General features: G+C 36.9%; 1 protein-coding gene across 5 annotated transcripts in view; it reads right to left on the bottom strand.

The window, feature by feature from the left end:
• Positions 1–16647, bottom strand: part of PKNOX1 (PBX/knotted 1 homeobox 1) — a 182667-nt gene that overhangs the window by 86771 nt on the left and 79249 nt on the right. For 2 of the 5 annotated variants that reach the window (XM_069074820.1, XM_069074818.1), the window contains exon 4: positions 674–729. The exons of the other annotated variants lie outside the window; for them this stretch is intronic. The gene's annotated coding sequence lies outside the window, so the exon portion shown is untranslated. The remainder of the gene's footprint in view (positions 1–673; positions 730–16647) is intronic. 5 annotated transcript variants of the gene reach the window in all.

Genomic DNA, 16647 nt, shown 5'->3' with positions numbered 1-16647 from the left:
GCAGAAAATGGTACGAACTGGACACCACGGCACTGTTGGGGCAAAATGAGAGTAAATGATAAAGAATTAATCTGGCCTACTTTTTTAAAATTTCTTTCATCATTTTATGTTTCCTTCTTGATCAAAATATGGTGAATCTGATCATCCTGACCATTTAACCAATCAAATCAGATCAACTTCAAGAGTTAATGAGACCAGTTTTGAAAATAACAGGTATCTTGAAAAAAATCATTCTTCTGAAGAAAGTTGACTGGTTGTGTATCATGAACATCAAAGCAAATCTCATTCAACGTGTTATTAATAATATCTAAAGTCTTTCTACATTTTTTAAAAGAAAGCAACAAATCAAGAGTACTAAAATTTCCTGCCTTTCCTATTGAGTATAAGGAGGCAACAAAGTATAGCAGAAAGGGCACTAATCTGAAACATCAGAAAACCTGCATTCTATATTTTGCTTTGCTGTTAAAATTGGTAATATGAGCAAGACATTTTCTCCCTTATTTGCGTCTATGAAATGGGGAAACAAAATGCTTTTCATTCACTGAGGCATGATGAAGAAAATCAAATGGGAAGAGTATAAGATGTTTTGAGCTTATTCCTATATTATAGATGAATCAGTGTAATATGGAAGAGTGCTAGAAATCTGGGTTCAAATCCTTGGTCCAACACTTACTAGATGAAATGGCCATGGGTATATCACTTAACCTCTCTGAGCCTTAGTTTCCCCATCTGTAAAATAGAGATAATAAGTGTTCACGTTTGTTGATACTTGTCAAGTTCAAAATAACAAAAATTAAAATTAAAATTCTGAAAAAAGATTAAAAATAGGAGTAATAAAACCTACTTGATAGGACTGTTATGACTAAATCTATAAGTTATTATGCAGTCTATAAATTTGAATCATTAGTAACTACTAATTATTATCATTATTAAGTATTATTATCAGCTTCAAAGATAGAGTAGGTACAAAAGAAATTTATGAAAAAAAACCTATTAACCTAAGTAATATATAGATAAGGCTTACCTCAATGATAAAGAGAGAAAACCCAAAAATGATCTTCACCAACATCCAGGCAAGCCAGCCTGGGCAAAATAACAAAGAACCCTGAGAGAAAGACAGGAAATAGCATGTGCAAAGCCAGGAAACTCCAAGAGCCCCAGAAATAGTAATGTTTTCCAGGCCAAGTGCCCTGCTTCCAGCCTGGCTCCTGCAGCAAGTGTCCAGGAAATAAACCCAAGTGAGACCCAACCTAGCAAATGCCTCTGCAGATGCTGCAGCTCCTACAACAGCCACAGCTAATGAAGACCAGGAAAAAGAGTCACTAGTACTATCAAGTGGTTTGAAGTAATTAAAGGATATAGCTTTATCAATGGAAATAACACTAAGGAAAAGGCATTAGTATCTGCAGTACCACTGCACTGTAAAGACCAAATGGCCATCCCACTTATCTTTCAGCTGAACTCCTATATGTGTCGCCTCCCATTAGAATATAAACTCCTTGAGAGGAGGGAATGTCTTAATTCTCTATATTCCTGGGGCTTAGCACAATGCTTGGCACACAGTAAATGTTTAATAATGCTTTTCCATTTGCTCATTAATTTAAAAAACTCTAATATTTCACCTTACACCTAGATAATTCAAACCTTAAAAAACATGAGAAGATTTATATGAACTGATACAAAGCAAACAACCAGAAAAAAAGATATGCTCAATGACAAATAATAAGTGAAAAGAACAATAAAAAAGCCTGTGACACCCACTAGCTCTGTCATCACGGGCAAGTCACTTAATCTTTCCAACCCTCAGTTTCCTCATCTGTAAATATTTTATTTGCTTTAATTAGCCAAAATCTGCCTTTTGGCCCACTCTACTGAACCCTCCTCTCCCAAATGCAAACACAAGAAAAAGAAAACCCTTTACAAAAATGTATAGTCAAAATCAAGAAACAAATTTCCACATTGGCCATGTCCAAAAAAACAAAACAAAACTTCTCTATCAAGAGGTAGAAAACACATTTCATCATTAGTCCTCCAGAATTGGTCATTGGTTATTATACTGAGAAGAGTTCATCGCAATAGTATTACATCACATCTATATACCATAACTTGTTCAATAATTCTCCAGTTTGTGGATGCCTCTTCAGATTCCTATTCTCTGCCACCTCAAAATGAGTTATAGCTTTGGTATATTTGGTATAAACTCCTTAAGAGTTTATATTAGTAGCACTAACTCACACTTAATCTACCTTCCATCTAATTACCCTCTTCCTCCTTCTCTATTTCTCTATTAAGTCAAATGTGTTTCTGTACCCAACTCTGTGTCTGTGCTGCTTCTGCCTTTTTTTGACCAGTTCAGATGAGAGGTTTCATGTCAATCACTCCCCTCCTCCTTATTTGTATATATGTATATTTGTGTATCCTGATTACAAAAGACAATTTTCCCCATTCTCTCTCCTTTTCCTTACACCCAGCGTATTCCTCTTCCCCTCTTTTCTATTCTTTTGTAGAAACATTCTCAGGCCTTGCCTAAATGGATTCCAAACCCTGCAGATAATAAAGATAAGAGGGAACACATAGATCATCTCCTCATATTTGAATATAAGCAGTTTATCCTTATTTCATCCTTTATTATTGCTCATTATTGTTTATCCTTTCAGATTTCTCTCCACTCTCTTGTTTAAACTTCAAAGTTTGTCTGTAGTTCCAATCTTTGTTATCAGAAATGCTTGGAAGTCCTATATTTCATTAACAATCCATTTTCTCCTCTGTAGCATTATACCCAATTTGCTGGGTAAGTTATTCTTCACTATAAGCCCCATACCCTTTGCCTTCTGGAACAAAGCATTCCAAGCTCTCTGCTCCTTTAATTAAAGTAATGTTTGCTGCTAAATCACGAGTGCTGCAGAAAAAGGTTCCTTAGTATTTTAATTCTTTCTACTTGTTTATATTTTTCATTTGACCTTAAAACTCTCAATTTTGGCCCTAATGTTCCTGGGAGTTTTAATTGTGAGGGTTTCTTTCAGCATATGCCATGTATATTCTTTCTATTTCTACTATGCCTTCTGGTTCTAAGAGTTTTCTTCTAAGATTTCTTGAAAAAGAATCTTTAAGGCTTTATGTTTTTTGGTCACGGCATTCAGTTACTTCAATGATTCTTTTTGGTTTCTCCTGAATCTATTTTCCAAGTTGATTTTTGCTACAAGAAAGGTTACCTTTTCTTCTATTTTTCATCCTTTTGATTTTATATTAATATTTCTTGTTCTATGGAGTCATTGGCTTCTATTTCAACCACCTGAATTTTCAGGGAATTTGTTGCCTGAGCAAGGTTTTGTGCCTTTTGTGAATTTTGGTAATTCCTTTTCTAATTCTTTCTTCCAAAACTGAAATTTCCTTTTCCATTTTTTTTGCCTGACTTATTAAACTTTTAAAAATTCTTGTTTCTTTTCTTTCAAGCATTCTTGAGTTTATGCCCAAGCTGTGTTTTTGTCTGAGACGATGCTTGTCAATGTTTTGGAGTCATTCTCTTCTGCATTTGCATCTTGAGTATCCCTGCCACCATAACAAGGCATGATGAAGAGTTACACTGGTTCTCCTTTCAAGATGGGGATGGATTTTTGTTTCCTGAGACTGCTTCCTGACTTAGACTTGGTATTAGGGCTGAGCTTGGAAGCACTTCTAGAAGGGAAGTCTGGGATGATCGTATTGCTGCTTTCTTAGGGTATTAAGTGTTATGCTATTCCAGGATCTCAGAGACCAGCTGGGAATCTGCAAGCTTCTCATGTTTCTAAAGTGGCCTGATCCAGGACAAAGTTTGATTGCGGTCCTTCTCCTCCCATCCCAGTCTGAGCTCTTCATGTTCTTAACTGTGTTTGGGTTGGTACAAGAGCAGACTTACTACTGGACTCAGCCCCTATAGGGCAGCTAGAAAGTTCTTTTGGTTTGAAGTGGTAGAATTTAGGCTCCCTTTGGTCTGAGATTCCCGTCTTGGTTATTCTTCTGCTGGCTGGGCTAGATTCTAGCTGTAACATGAGACTCTACTCTGTACCTCGTGTCTGAGCAACACCACTGCTGCTGCTAGATTCTGAACTTCCTCCTTTCTCCATAAATAGCCTAGGGTGCCCCTACCGAGGAATGCCATTCCCCTGAGCAGGTCCCCTTCTCTGTTCAACATGGATCTGCAACATGGAACCGAACAACTGGCAACAGAGCTACCAGGAATGCACCTGTCGTCTTTGTAGTGCTCCAATATGGGTCTGGGACCTCCTCTTTCCATGGTGATATTCACAGTCTCTCTCCCTAGGGCTCTGAGCAAATCATGTTCTTGACCAGATGCCATTCTCAGTGTCCTCAGATCTCCCTTGTCTCCAGCTCATTTTACAGATAAGGAACTGAGATAAAAAATGGTAAGTGACTTGCCCAGGGTCACACAGCTAGTAAGTGTCTGAAGCAAGACTGGAACTTAGGAGATGAGTCCTCCTCACTCCAGGCCTGGCACTCTATAATACAGAGGTCTTGGGAGTGGTTTTGTTATTTTGATGAACTTAAAAGAAAAATGAAATGTGAGGGGAAGAATAAACTGGGGATGGGAGAAGGAGAGGAAGAACAGGGAAAATTATCTCATAATTCAGATGCACAAGGAGGAGTCTAGATGCACAAACATGAAAGTGGGGGGGGTGGATCAGGCAACACTTGAAGCACACTTTCATTTGGACTGGTCAGAGGAGGGAAGAATACAAACACGCACATGGGTACAGAACTGCAAGAGGAAAACAGGCAGAAAAGGAGAAAGGGGCAGAAATAAGAGGGAGGGATTAGTTCTATGCAGAACAAACTCAATTTTAAGAGTTTAGACTTTGGAGAAAGATTAAAAATTTTAAAGAGATAATTTGACTAAATGTGAACTGCTGAGGGGGATAGGGAGTAAGCATTTGAGGAAGAGGTGAAGAAGAGAGGCAGGGGAGCAGAAAAAAAAATTGCACCAGACATAGAGAACTGGAGATGAGCACAATCTTTTTTCATAGAGAGAGAGTAGAAAGCAAACAGTACAAAATGTACAGAAGTGGATTTAGGAATCACACAGTAATTTTTGTGAATATCAGTGGGATGAACTCACCCACAAAACAGAAGAGCATAGAACAGATCAGCAATTAGAATCCAAAAATGTTGTTTAGAAGAAATGCACTTGAAACAGAAAGGTGCAGGTAGCCACAATAAGTACCAAAACAAATGGAACAAAATATAATATGCTTCAACTGAAGTAAAAAGGCAGAGGGTAATAATAAAGAACTTAGGACAAGGTAGGAGCAAAAGCTTATTTGATTTAAAGGGAAACTACATTTTGCTGAAAGGTACCATAGACGAATTAATATCCAATGCTTAAGATATATACCAAGTAGGAGAATCTAAATATTTAAAAGGGAAAAGCTAAATTAATTACAGGGAGAAATAGGTAGCAAAACTACAATTGTCAGGGATCTCAGACAGCTAGGAGGTACACTCCCAAGACCTATGTATTATTAAATTCCCTCTATGGACCCTGATAATAGGGTCTGAAGAAATACACATATTATTTCCCCACATTACAACATAAACAGTACCTTATGGTTGTTTGCTCATGTTTACCTTCTGTTTCTCTTAAATCTGGTATCTGGATTTCAAAATTTCGATAAAACTGTCTTTTTGTCAGTAATGCTTAGAAATCCTTTAATCAAAGGTTCTCTTTTCCCTTCTAGGATTATACTCAGTTTTCCTGTGTAGATTATTCTTGGCTATTAGACGGCGTCTTTTCCCTTTTGTATTTCAAGCTATCTATTCCTGGGAATTTTTGTTTTTATGTTTCTTTCAAATGACCAGAGATGACTAGCTGATTCTTCCTATTTTCACTTTCCCCTCTTGTTATAAGAGAATGGGATTTTAAAAAACAAAATAATTTCCTAAAATAAGATGTCTAAGATTTTTTTTTGTTAATCCTGGCTTTCAGGTAGTCCAGAGACACTTAAATTCTCTCTCCTTGGCAGGTCTTCTTAAACTTTTTCCACTCATGACTCCTTCAGCACTTGAGGTGTTTTTTGAAGTTGTTTTTTAGTATGAGATACATACTTCTTTTTTTTTTTTTAGTTTGGTCTATCTTAATTTTCAGAAAGTTTGTTTCAGGGCGGCTAGGTGGCACAGTGAATAGAGCATCAGCCCTGGACTTGAGTTAAAATCTGGCCTCAGACACAACACAAAAACTAGCTGTGTGATCTTAGGCAAGTCACTTAACCCCAATTGCCCTCCAAAAAGCAAAAACAAAACAGAAAGTTTGTTTCTCGGGTAAGGTTTTGTACCTCTTGTTCCAAGATGTCAATTCTCTTTCCAATTCTTCCCATGGGTCTCATTTCTTTTCCCATTTTCCCCTTTAAGGCTCATTGATTTAAAAAATAATAAATCCCACAGATACAGAAACTCTCACTCCATCTTCTAGTCACACTTGTGCCTGAGCTATTTTTCTTTAGGGCTTCTCTTATAGACATTTTAGAACCATTCTTTTCTCTTGGGTCTCACTCATCCTTGTCACGTTACTAGCTGTTTGTTTTTATGTTGGGATTCTCGTTTATTTATCCTACATTGAAAAAAAAAATTTTACAACCTATATTTGACTTTGTTAGGGTCCTATTCTTCTCACTTCTGAAGGAAATGGCTAAGCCATATTTAAGGCCTGTTTTATATCATCTAGGGTCCTGATGCTGTTTGAGAGGGCATTAATTGAAATCTGATATTATTCCAGGATCTCAGGGAAAGCCCAGACTGGGGATCTGCAAGCTTTCTGAAAGTAATCTATGATTTCCAATACAGTCTGTTGCCAAGACCTGTCAATTTGGCCTGTAATATCTCTTGAACATTTCTCTCCTCTGGTACTGTCATCACATTAGTGTAAGCCTTCATCTCCTTATACCTGAACTACTGAAACAGCCTGCTGGCTGATCTCCTTGCCTCATCTCTCCTTACTCCAATCTAGTGCCCACTCATTGCTAAAGTAATGTTCCTAAAGCATAGGTCCAACCAAGTCATCCTCCTCACACACACACACACACACACACACACACACACACACACACACACACACAATCAAACTCCAATGGCTTTTAATAATTTCCTCTATTTGGCATTCAAAGCCCTTCATAACCAACCCCACACCTTTCTACTCTTCTTACATTTTATAACCATCCCACTCCTGGTGTAGGATCTAGTGGCATGGGCCTTCTTTCTGTACCCTGAATAAAATACTCCGGCTCCCAACTCGGCATTTTTACAGCATGGAATGCTCTCCTTTCTCATCTCTACTTCCCTGGCTTTCATCAGCTAAAATTTTATCTTCTATAAGAAACCTTTTCTAATCCCTCTTCATTCTAGTACCTTCCATCAGTTGAATATGAGCTCTTTATCCACTAGACAGCTTGTTTGTACATAGGTGTTTGTATACTGTCTCTCCCACTAGACTGTGAGCTCTTGGGCAAGAGCCTTTACTGCCTTTCTTTGCATGCTCAGTGCTTAGCACAGTGCCTATCACATGGTAGGAACTTAATGTTTACTGAACTTCTGACTGGATTCTTACGACTAGTATTTTTTTGTGTATGTTCCTAAATTCTGGACAGTTTTCTTCTATTATTTCTTGCACTATGCATGGTGTTATGGTTTTTGACTTATGTTCTTCTGAGAGACCTATAGTCCTTAAGTTTCCTCTATATATTATATCTTTGAGAGCAATATGTTGTGTGGAGATCATGCTTTCTTTTAATGATACTGCTTTTTGCTTTTCTTCTTACAGACTGTCCTGTATTTGCATTCCCAGTTTTCCTCCTTTTTATTTCTCTTGTGAGACTTCCCACTGTGATTTAAGTTTTTCTACTCTGCTAATTACTTCTGCTCTCACCATTCTTATCTTTCCTTTTAATTCAGGATTATCCTTCTATAGTTCCATTTTCTCTTGGAATTCACGGGGATCTCTGCCCCATCACTTGTTGATTCATTTTCCTTCAATACTTATTCATAGATTCCTGAACTCTTCTACTTGGTCTGGAAGTCATATTTCCTTCCCTACTGGCTTATCTGCTTATGTTCAACTTCTTTTGAGTTTTCTTCTTTCTGAGATCTTTGGTAATTTCAGAGTTTTTTTCTTCTTATTTTCCCCTACTTCTCATTTTTAAATTCCCTCCCCAACATAATGATGGTTGCCCTATAGGCTGGATTTCAAAATGTCTCAGTCTCCTCCCAAACTGGACAATTCACAGTTCAACAGGTTGTCTCTTCCCCAAGTGACTTCTGGGGGAATAGAACTAGCCCCAGCTGGGTGCTGGGCTCTTTCCCCCAGGTGTGGTGGAGTGCCATCTAGCCCCACAGACAATTCCCAACCCCTCAGTCAACAAACACTAAGTACCTGTTACATGCCAGACACTGTTTTAAGTTATGGGTAAATGGGGAAAAAAGGCATAAGATAGTCCCTGACCTCAAGGGGGTTCACAGTCTAATGGTGGACAACACCACAAAAAAAAAAGAAGCTGAAAAGTATGTGTGGGGGAGTATCTAACAGTGGGCATGAGAGAGTCTAGCACTCAGGGTAGGAAACGATCAGATATGTTAGTTATACAGAGTTAAATTCATCTTTCAGAATGATGAGTTTCTGAAGATCATGAAAGCCAGGAGATCAGCTGGGTCAGAAATGATGAGGTGGATTCCCCAGGTGTCCTCCTTAAATGCCAGAAGATCTAGGGGCTCTTCAACCTCTCTAGCTCTAATAAAAGAAAAGGAGGAGCCCCAGAGGCAGAGGTTGCTGAGGAGGTATGAGTTTCAGAGTTGATTTCAATGTGAAAAATGATTTATTTACTGGAGATTATGAAAACTAGATCACCCAGGTGGGAATTTGTTACTAAATTCTCTGGCCTAGTAGTGGTCCAGAACATTGTTACTGCAGCCTGAGAAAATTTTTGTCATTTGTAATTTGGATGTCCTTCACATGGGGGCTTCATGGAGGGCTAGAAATAGGGGTGCAAAGTTGAGTTCTGTCGCAAAAGTAGACACACGTTCTGCCTACCCTCCTCCATTCCCTCTTGCTTTGTTCTGTGGTTAAGCTCTGTTTTAACAAAAAGTGCTGTCACAGAGCTATACTATCACAGCCTGAGCAAATTTCTACAGTTTGGATATCCAGGCATTAGGAGAAAAGGGGGTGGGGGGGAAGGGGACGGTTGTTGTAGAGTTGAGTTCTGTTGCAAGCTTGTGGGCCAGAAGGTAATAGGAGGCACTGGGCGAACATGTATTAGAGTTTATAGATTATTCATCTTCTCTGATGTTAGTTTATCAAATTTTTACTTTGTTAGGGTCCTTGGTATTTAGATTGGCAAGGAAACTGAAAGTGCTTATCTTTCACACATATTTCCTATTTTGAAGAGGTTTGAGAGCTCAGGAGGCTTTGAAGAAATATCTCATGCTCCATCTTGTGGGTTAGGAGACCTAGAAGTCTGACCTGCAAGCTCTCAGGGTACCCAAAGTGGTCTGATCCTAGACAAAGTCTGATCAATGCCCTCCTGGCCTAAACTCTTCAAGTTTCTCATCTGGGTTTGGATCTGAACAACACAGTATGGGTGTAGAATGTTGCATTTATTTCAAGATTTATTTTTGTCCACTGATCTAACTATTTTATCCACTGATCCAGTTACTATTGAAAACAGTAATCAATGAAATTACCTAGAACTGGTTAAACAATGGAAAATTTAATCAATTAGCTGAAAGGTAAACTAATATCTCAAAGGTACAAAAACAAATAAACATATTAATATAATTGTTCAATAAACCCAAATACCTTGACTAGTGGAGTATAATGACCCCTTATTCTACAAAAATTCTTTGGAAAACTGGAAAGGGGCTGGATACAAATTAGATTTAATCCAACATCAAGGTACACATACTACATTAAGTGCCAAATGGACATAAGACCCAGATATAAAAAGTCCCAACACAAATTAGAGAAGGAAGAAACTGCTTTTTGCACTGCTTTTATAGAAGGGGAAGGGTTCATGACTTAATAAAGGCGGAGAAGAATATAGATGATAAAATGGGCAATTTTAATTGCTTAAAATTGAAAAATTTTTGCACAAGCCAATCAATATAGTTAAAATTAGAAGGGAAACAGTTAATTGGGAGAAAAAGCCTTTGCAGCAACTTTCTCTGATAAACGTCTGGCAGCCAAGCTTTATAAGGAAGCGATTCATATATAAGAATGACAGCCATATCCCAAACATAAATAGTGAAAGGATACGAACAGTTATCTAAAGTAGAGATCCAAGCTTTTAGTAGCCATATAAAAAAATAATTTTACTTTTTTTTTTGGAGGGCAACTGGGGTTAAGTGACTTGCCCAAGGTCACACGACTAATTTTTGGGTTAAGTGTCTGAGGCTGGATTTGAACTAAGGTCCTCCTGACTCCAGGGCCAGTCCTCTATTCAATGCACCACCTAGCCACCCCTGATCATTAATCATTTTAAAAGTGGAAATAAGTACAACTCTAAGGAGAAAAACAAAAGAAAACTAGAGGTTTTAGAAGGACTGTGAAGACAGGCCCTGCTAGACAGTTGGTGGAGCCATGAACTGGTCCAGTCATTTTGGAAAACAATTTGGAACAAATCCCAAAGTCACTAGATTGTGTTTACTATGCAATATCTCTAGGCCTATACCCCAAAAAGATCAAAGAGGAAAAGGACCCATATGTACAAAAATATTAATTGTGGCAAATAACTGAATACAAAGGGAGCACCCATAAATTTGGGAAGTGGATGAAAAATTTATAGTATATGAATATAATGAAATATTATTACATCATTAAAAAAAGATAGTTTCAGACAAACCTGGGAAAACATATGAATTGATGCAAAATGAAATTTAAAACAATTTATACACTAACAACACTATAAAGAAAAACAACTCTGGAAGACTTAAGACCTCTGACCAAGGAACGAACCAACCATCATTCCAGAGTACCAGTAATAATGACCAGTAATAATCTCCAGACAGAGAGGTGAGTAATTCAAAGTTCACATTAAGACATACATTTCTGGATACATCAAATATGTAGATTAGTTTTGTTTTACCATGCTAATTTTTATAAGTATTGAATTTTTCTTTTTTTTTCATGGGGTGAAACTTGGGGGTAGAGATAGAAGTTAGAGAAAATACTGCCAAAAAACAAAGAAGAAAAGACGGCAACTGAAGCATTTTTTTAAAAAATGCCCTGGAGAGAACAGAAAAATTTTTAGAAGAAAACAAAGTAGGCCGGCTTTGAAAATAACATACTAAGTTTATTACATATTTTTTTAATGAACTTTCTGTAGAAAGATGATCATACTTTTGATGTATTCTTTTTTTTCTGTTCTACTTCATATATGCTTTTGAGTATGTGTTTATAAAATGTTTTGGTGTGTTTGTGAAGTTCAGAATTAAAAATTTAAACTGACAGTACTTAGAGTAAATGAGGAAATATAAAAAATCAGATGCTATGGCATGACTATTATATCATAGTCATAATAATATTGGGAAATCATTCATTAGTTTAAAAAATAAAAATAATTAAATGTGATTCTGAACCTATTTTTTGGTTCTTATAAATTTTATATAAGGTGAAGTTACTCGGTAGAAATTTTTTAGTTTAAGGAAAAAAATCAGGGTAAAATAAGTCAAGATCAGAACTATTTCATTCCTGTAAATGCTATATTTTAAATAATAAAAGAACTTCCAAATGAATTATTTAGAAAGCTCTTTTGTACCTACATGTACAAAAATATTTATAGCAGCTCTTTTTGTGGTGGGATCAATCGGGGAATGGCTGAACAAGTTGTAGAATATGAATGTAATGGAATACTATTATGCAATAAGAACTGAAGAGCAGGCAGATTTCAGAAAAACCTGGAAAGACTTACAGGAACTGATACAAAGTGACATGAGCAGAAACAGAAGAACATTGTACATAGCAAGAGCAACATTGTGCAATGATCAACTATGACTGACTTAGCTCTTCTCAGCAATACAATGATACAAGACAATTCCAAAAGACTCATGATGGTATAAATGCTATCCACACCAGAGAAAGACCTGATGGGGTCTGAATGCAAATCAAAGCATACTATTTTCAATTTTTTTCATTTTTCTTTTTTGCTTTTAGTTTAAACTATAATTTTTTTTTGCAAACTGTTTCTTCTTTCATAACATGACTAATATGGAAATAGGTCTTTACATGATTGTACATATATAACCTATATCAAATTCCCTATAGTCTTAGGGAGGGGAGAGAAAAGGGAGGAAGGGAGAAAATTTGTAACTCAAAATTTTATAAAAAAATTAATGTAAAAAATTGTCTTTACATGTAATCAGAAAAAAATAAAATACTATTAAAAATAGGCTATTTCAAAGTTCTTCTAGGGTGTAATGGTAATGGGAATTTGAAGATCTTCCCTGCCCCTTAATAGGCCGAACACAATCACATGAAGCCTGTGGTGGGAGGAACTTGCTGAAGGGGTGGAACAGAGCTGAGAGGAAATTAGTTAGAGCACTTAGAGCAGAGAGAGAGAGAGAGAACAGAGGCAAGCAGACAGCTAGGATTGTGAGTGTTTGTGGGAAGGCTTTGAGATGGTATTGTTCTCTGTAGTGTTATTGTGTATTAGCTTCTTTGTTGCTATGATGGACTAGGTTTTCTGGTGTTGGGATTTGGCTTTCTGGTGTCTGAATAAATGTTTTGGTTCTGTCTTGCAAGTGGAGAATATGTCATATTTTGCAATTCAGGACTATGCAGGCATATTCATAGTCACCATTGGTGCTGTGAATATTGCCTTGGCAAGAAAAAAGGGGAGGAAGGAGAAAATTTGGAACTCAAAATTTTATAAAACATTAATGCAAAAAGTTGTCTTTACGTGTAACTGGAAAAATAAAATAATATTAAAAATAGACTATTTAAATGTTCTTCTATTGGTCACAGTTTATACTCCTAATTCTCACCAGTCAAATTTTGTGGAATGCCATTGGGGAAAAAAAAAGCAACTGAATGAAAGACTGTGAATGGTTGAGATTCATAACATTATTGGGAAAATCATATATTATGGTTTATAGTCCAGCATGCTACATGGATATAATCAATTTCACATATCTCACCACAAGTAATTAAATTTTCTACTGAAAGAATTTCTCTAAATGAACACAATACCAAATTTATAAACAAAGCAGTGAGACAATTTAATTCACTCTAAATTAATTCAGTTTGCATATAATTTTTTCTCTCTATTTATAAGAATACTCTCTATTTTGTATTGAGACAACATTTCAGCAAGATTATATATAAAGTGAATGGTTTCTGTTTTTCTCTGGCATGGAACAGAACCTCAGCTCTTAGGTGGCCAACAGACCACCAACTCAGGCTAGTAGTGCCTATTGGGAAGACTTCAGTTATGAGCCCAATGATAGACTGATTATACCTGAGGTCTAAGGAACAAGCTTAACATAAGATAGGCTCGTGACTAGGTATTTGGACACCACATAAAAAATTAATTTAGCCAGAGCAATCAATAAACCCTTTACTAAGGAGGGATTTGACTTGGCTTGCAACATTAGGGGGCATACCTAAATGAATAAAGTCATGTGTCCTTGAATATTATTGAATAATAAATGGTTGCTTATTTTATAAAGCAGTCTCATGGCACTTTCTAGTCATCTCCTCATCATGCTGGTGGTACTAAAGAATTCATCCTCATCTCCCTTCACCACTACAATCTTGAACTCTACTCCTGGGTCCCCCTGCTATAGAAAGGGAATTTTCAACCTATTTTTGCCAGAACCAGGCCTCCATGCCAAATCCCAGCCATCTCAATACCTCCCTTCTGTGCCCTCCCTCCTTAATTAGAATGTAAGCACTTCATGGGCAGGAACTCTCTTAATTGCCTGTATTCATATCAAAGTGCCCAATATATAACAGGTGCTTCTAATAAATGCTTTATCTCTCTATATACTCAGTTCCAGGAGGAGAAAAAAACTAAGTCTATAGGGCAACTTTGGCTCATCAAGCTGTTTTCTGTTTGGTTCTAAAGGACAAAATAAACCAAACCAAAATTGTTCACTCAATTAATCAAAGATTTATTGAAGACCCATTGCATGTGAGGCACTAAAATTGTATGCTGTATCCTAAGATGAGCAAGGAGCATATTTGATGGTATCTTCTAATTCTCCCTGTTATGTCAACTTTGACAGAAAAACTGAAAGCCCCATAGGAATTCTTGCATGGAAAGCAGGTCAATTCATAGTTAAGGCAGCTAGCTGTCTGCTTGCTGTCAAAACCTATGTTACTAGGATAAATAAAACTTTTAGCACAAGTGTATCTGACAACACTATCAACATAAGTTAGGGAGCAAACAGAAAAGGATTTAGATCTGCAAGAATTTGATTTGGTTTTCACTTCAAACAGAGCTGTACAGGGTAGATCCAAACTACAGTACCACAGTAACACAACAGCTTTAAAAGTAGTACAGACCAAAAAATATAAATGGAGAATTAATTGCTGAGGACCCTGTCCTTCCTATCTCCAATCAACTGGAAAAACAATTGCTCTGGAGTCAGAAGACCTGAGTTCATATCCTTAATACCAATCGCTTACTAGCAATGAGACTTTGGAGGTCACTTGATTTCTCTAAGATTGTTTATTCACGGAGGAAATAATAGTAATTATACTACTCACCTGATAGGTTTTTGTGAGGATCAACTGAGAATATACATATATATATATATATATATATATAGCATCTTTTAACCAGAAACTGCTAAATTAATAATAATATGAAGAATAAAAATAATTTGTCCTACTAAATTTAAAATAAATCTGAAAATGAAAAGATTCTGCTGACTTCAAAACATGTTTGGTTCCAATGGCATTATGGTGTAGTGCCACTAGGATTGGAAAAGGCACTGGATTATCAGTCAGAAGTTTTCATTTCAAATTGGGCTCTGCTTCCTACATGAAACATTGGGCAAATCATTTCAAGCTTTTAATGGTACTGATCTCTTATTATTCTTTTCCTATCTGTCCCCTCTGTCACTTTCAATAGCTCTTTTTCTATGTCATGCCCACTAACCCTGGGTGTGCACAAAGGCTTTGCCTTGGCAATCTTTCTCTTTTTGCTTCATCCTGTCTCCCTAAGTGATCTCATTAACTTCCAAAGAATCAAATAAATGATTCCCAGATCTATATATTCATCCCTGCTATCTCTCCTCAGTTACAGGTCCCCATCACCAACTACCTTTTGAATACCCTCAGCTTCACACTCTTACTCACCCCCAATATAGCCATCCTACTGCGAAATCTTATCATTTCTACCTTCACACCATCTCTGGCATCTATCTCCTTTCCACTCACAATAGCCACTGATCTTGTTCAGACCCTCATTACTTCTTACCCTGGACTATTGCAATTGCCCTCTGGTTGGTCTCTCTGCCTTTATCAAGTCTCTCCCACTCCAATCCACTCCCACTCTTCCACTCCAATTCCCTTCAGCTACTAAAATGGTTTTCCATATAACATCCCACTCAGTAAGCTCCAATGGCAGCCTATCACCTCCAGGATTAAGTATAAATTCGTCTGTTTAGCATTTAAAGTTGTTCATTATCTGGTCCTTCTCACAATTCCAGGCTTCTTTCACTTTGCCCCCCCTCCCCCTTCCCCCCCCCCTCCCCCCCCCCCCCCATCCAGGGACTTTACAGTCCAGTTACACTACGTGATGCTCCTTGCACATGGCCCTCCAACTTCAATCTCTGGACCTTTGTACTGGGGTTGTCCCCCACCCATGCCTGGAATGCTCTGCCTCCACATCCAAAAATCCCTGACTTCTTCCCTCAAGACTTAGATCAAGTCCTTTTTTCTGCAGGAAGCCTTTCCCTTCCCAAGCCCCAGCTCCTAGTGCCTTCTATTTCCAGATTACCTTCAATCTTGTGTGTGTGTGTGTGTGTGTGTGTGTGTGTGTGTGTGTGTACACACACACATTATATGTATCTAGTTGTTTAAATGTTTTACCCATAACAATAAGTTTTATAACTATGTTAAAATCCAATGTCAAGCACCTAACATAACAATGCTAGAATCATAAGCATTAACACTGATAGTACATTGATGCCAACATGGATGACAATATGTGAATCTTACCCTAATCCAATTTACAGCAGTAAATAATTAGTTCTTTGGTACCAAAAGATCCCTCTAGCCCTTCTAGGGATTAAAATCAAAAGTTGAATGTTGCTTTCTATACATAAATTCTATTTTTTATTACATGAAAATGGGTTTCCTATTTTTTAAATATTGAAGTTCCATGCTCTAATTAGCAATACATACAACATAACAAACTTCAAATATCTCACATTTACAGATTAATTTTTAAAAATCAATAGAATTATTCAGACTGATATCAATATTTACTTAAGAAAAAAATTTCTTAGTTACAATTAATATCTAGTTGCTAATAATTTTGAAACTGTTTTATGTTTTATATTCACTTAAGAACTTAAAGTTTTATGAATTAACCTGTCAAGACCAGCATATAATTAAAGGAGAAGTAACAATCACATAAACTGAATTTGTAATTAACACTATAA

The sequence above is a fragment of the Petaurus breviceps genome, unplaced genomic scaffold, assembly GCF_028583685.1.
Source record: "Petaurus breviceps papuanus isolate PSGF00001 unplaced genomic scaffold, PetGlider_PUasm1.0 90897, whole genome shotgun sequence".
Taxonomy (NCBI): domain Eukaryota; kingdom Metazoa; phylum Chordata; class Mammalia; order Diprotodontia; family Petauridae; genus Petaurus; species Petaurus breviceps.
Note: the sequence above shows the minus strand (reverse complement) of the source record. Positions and strands in the feature narration are given on the sequence as shown.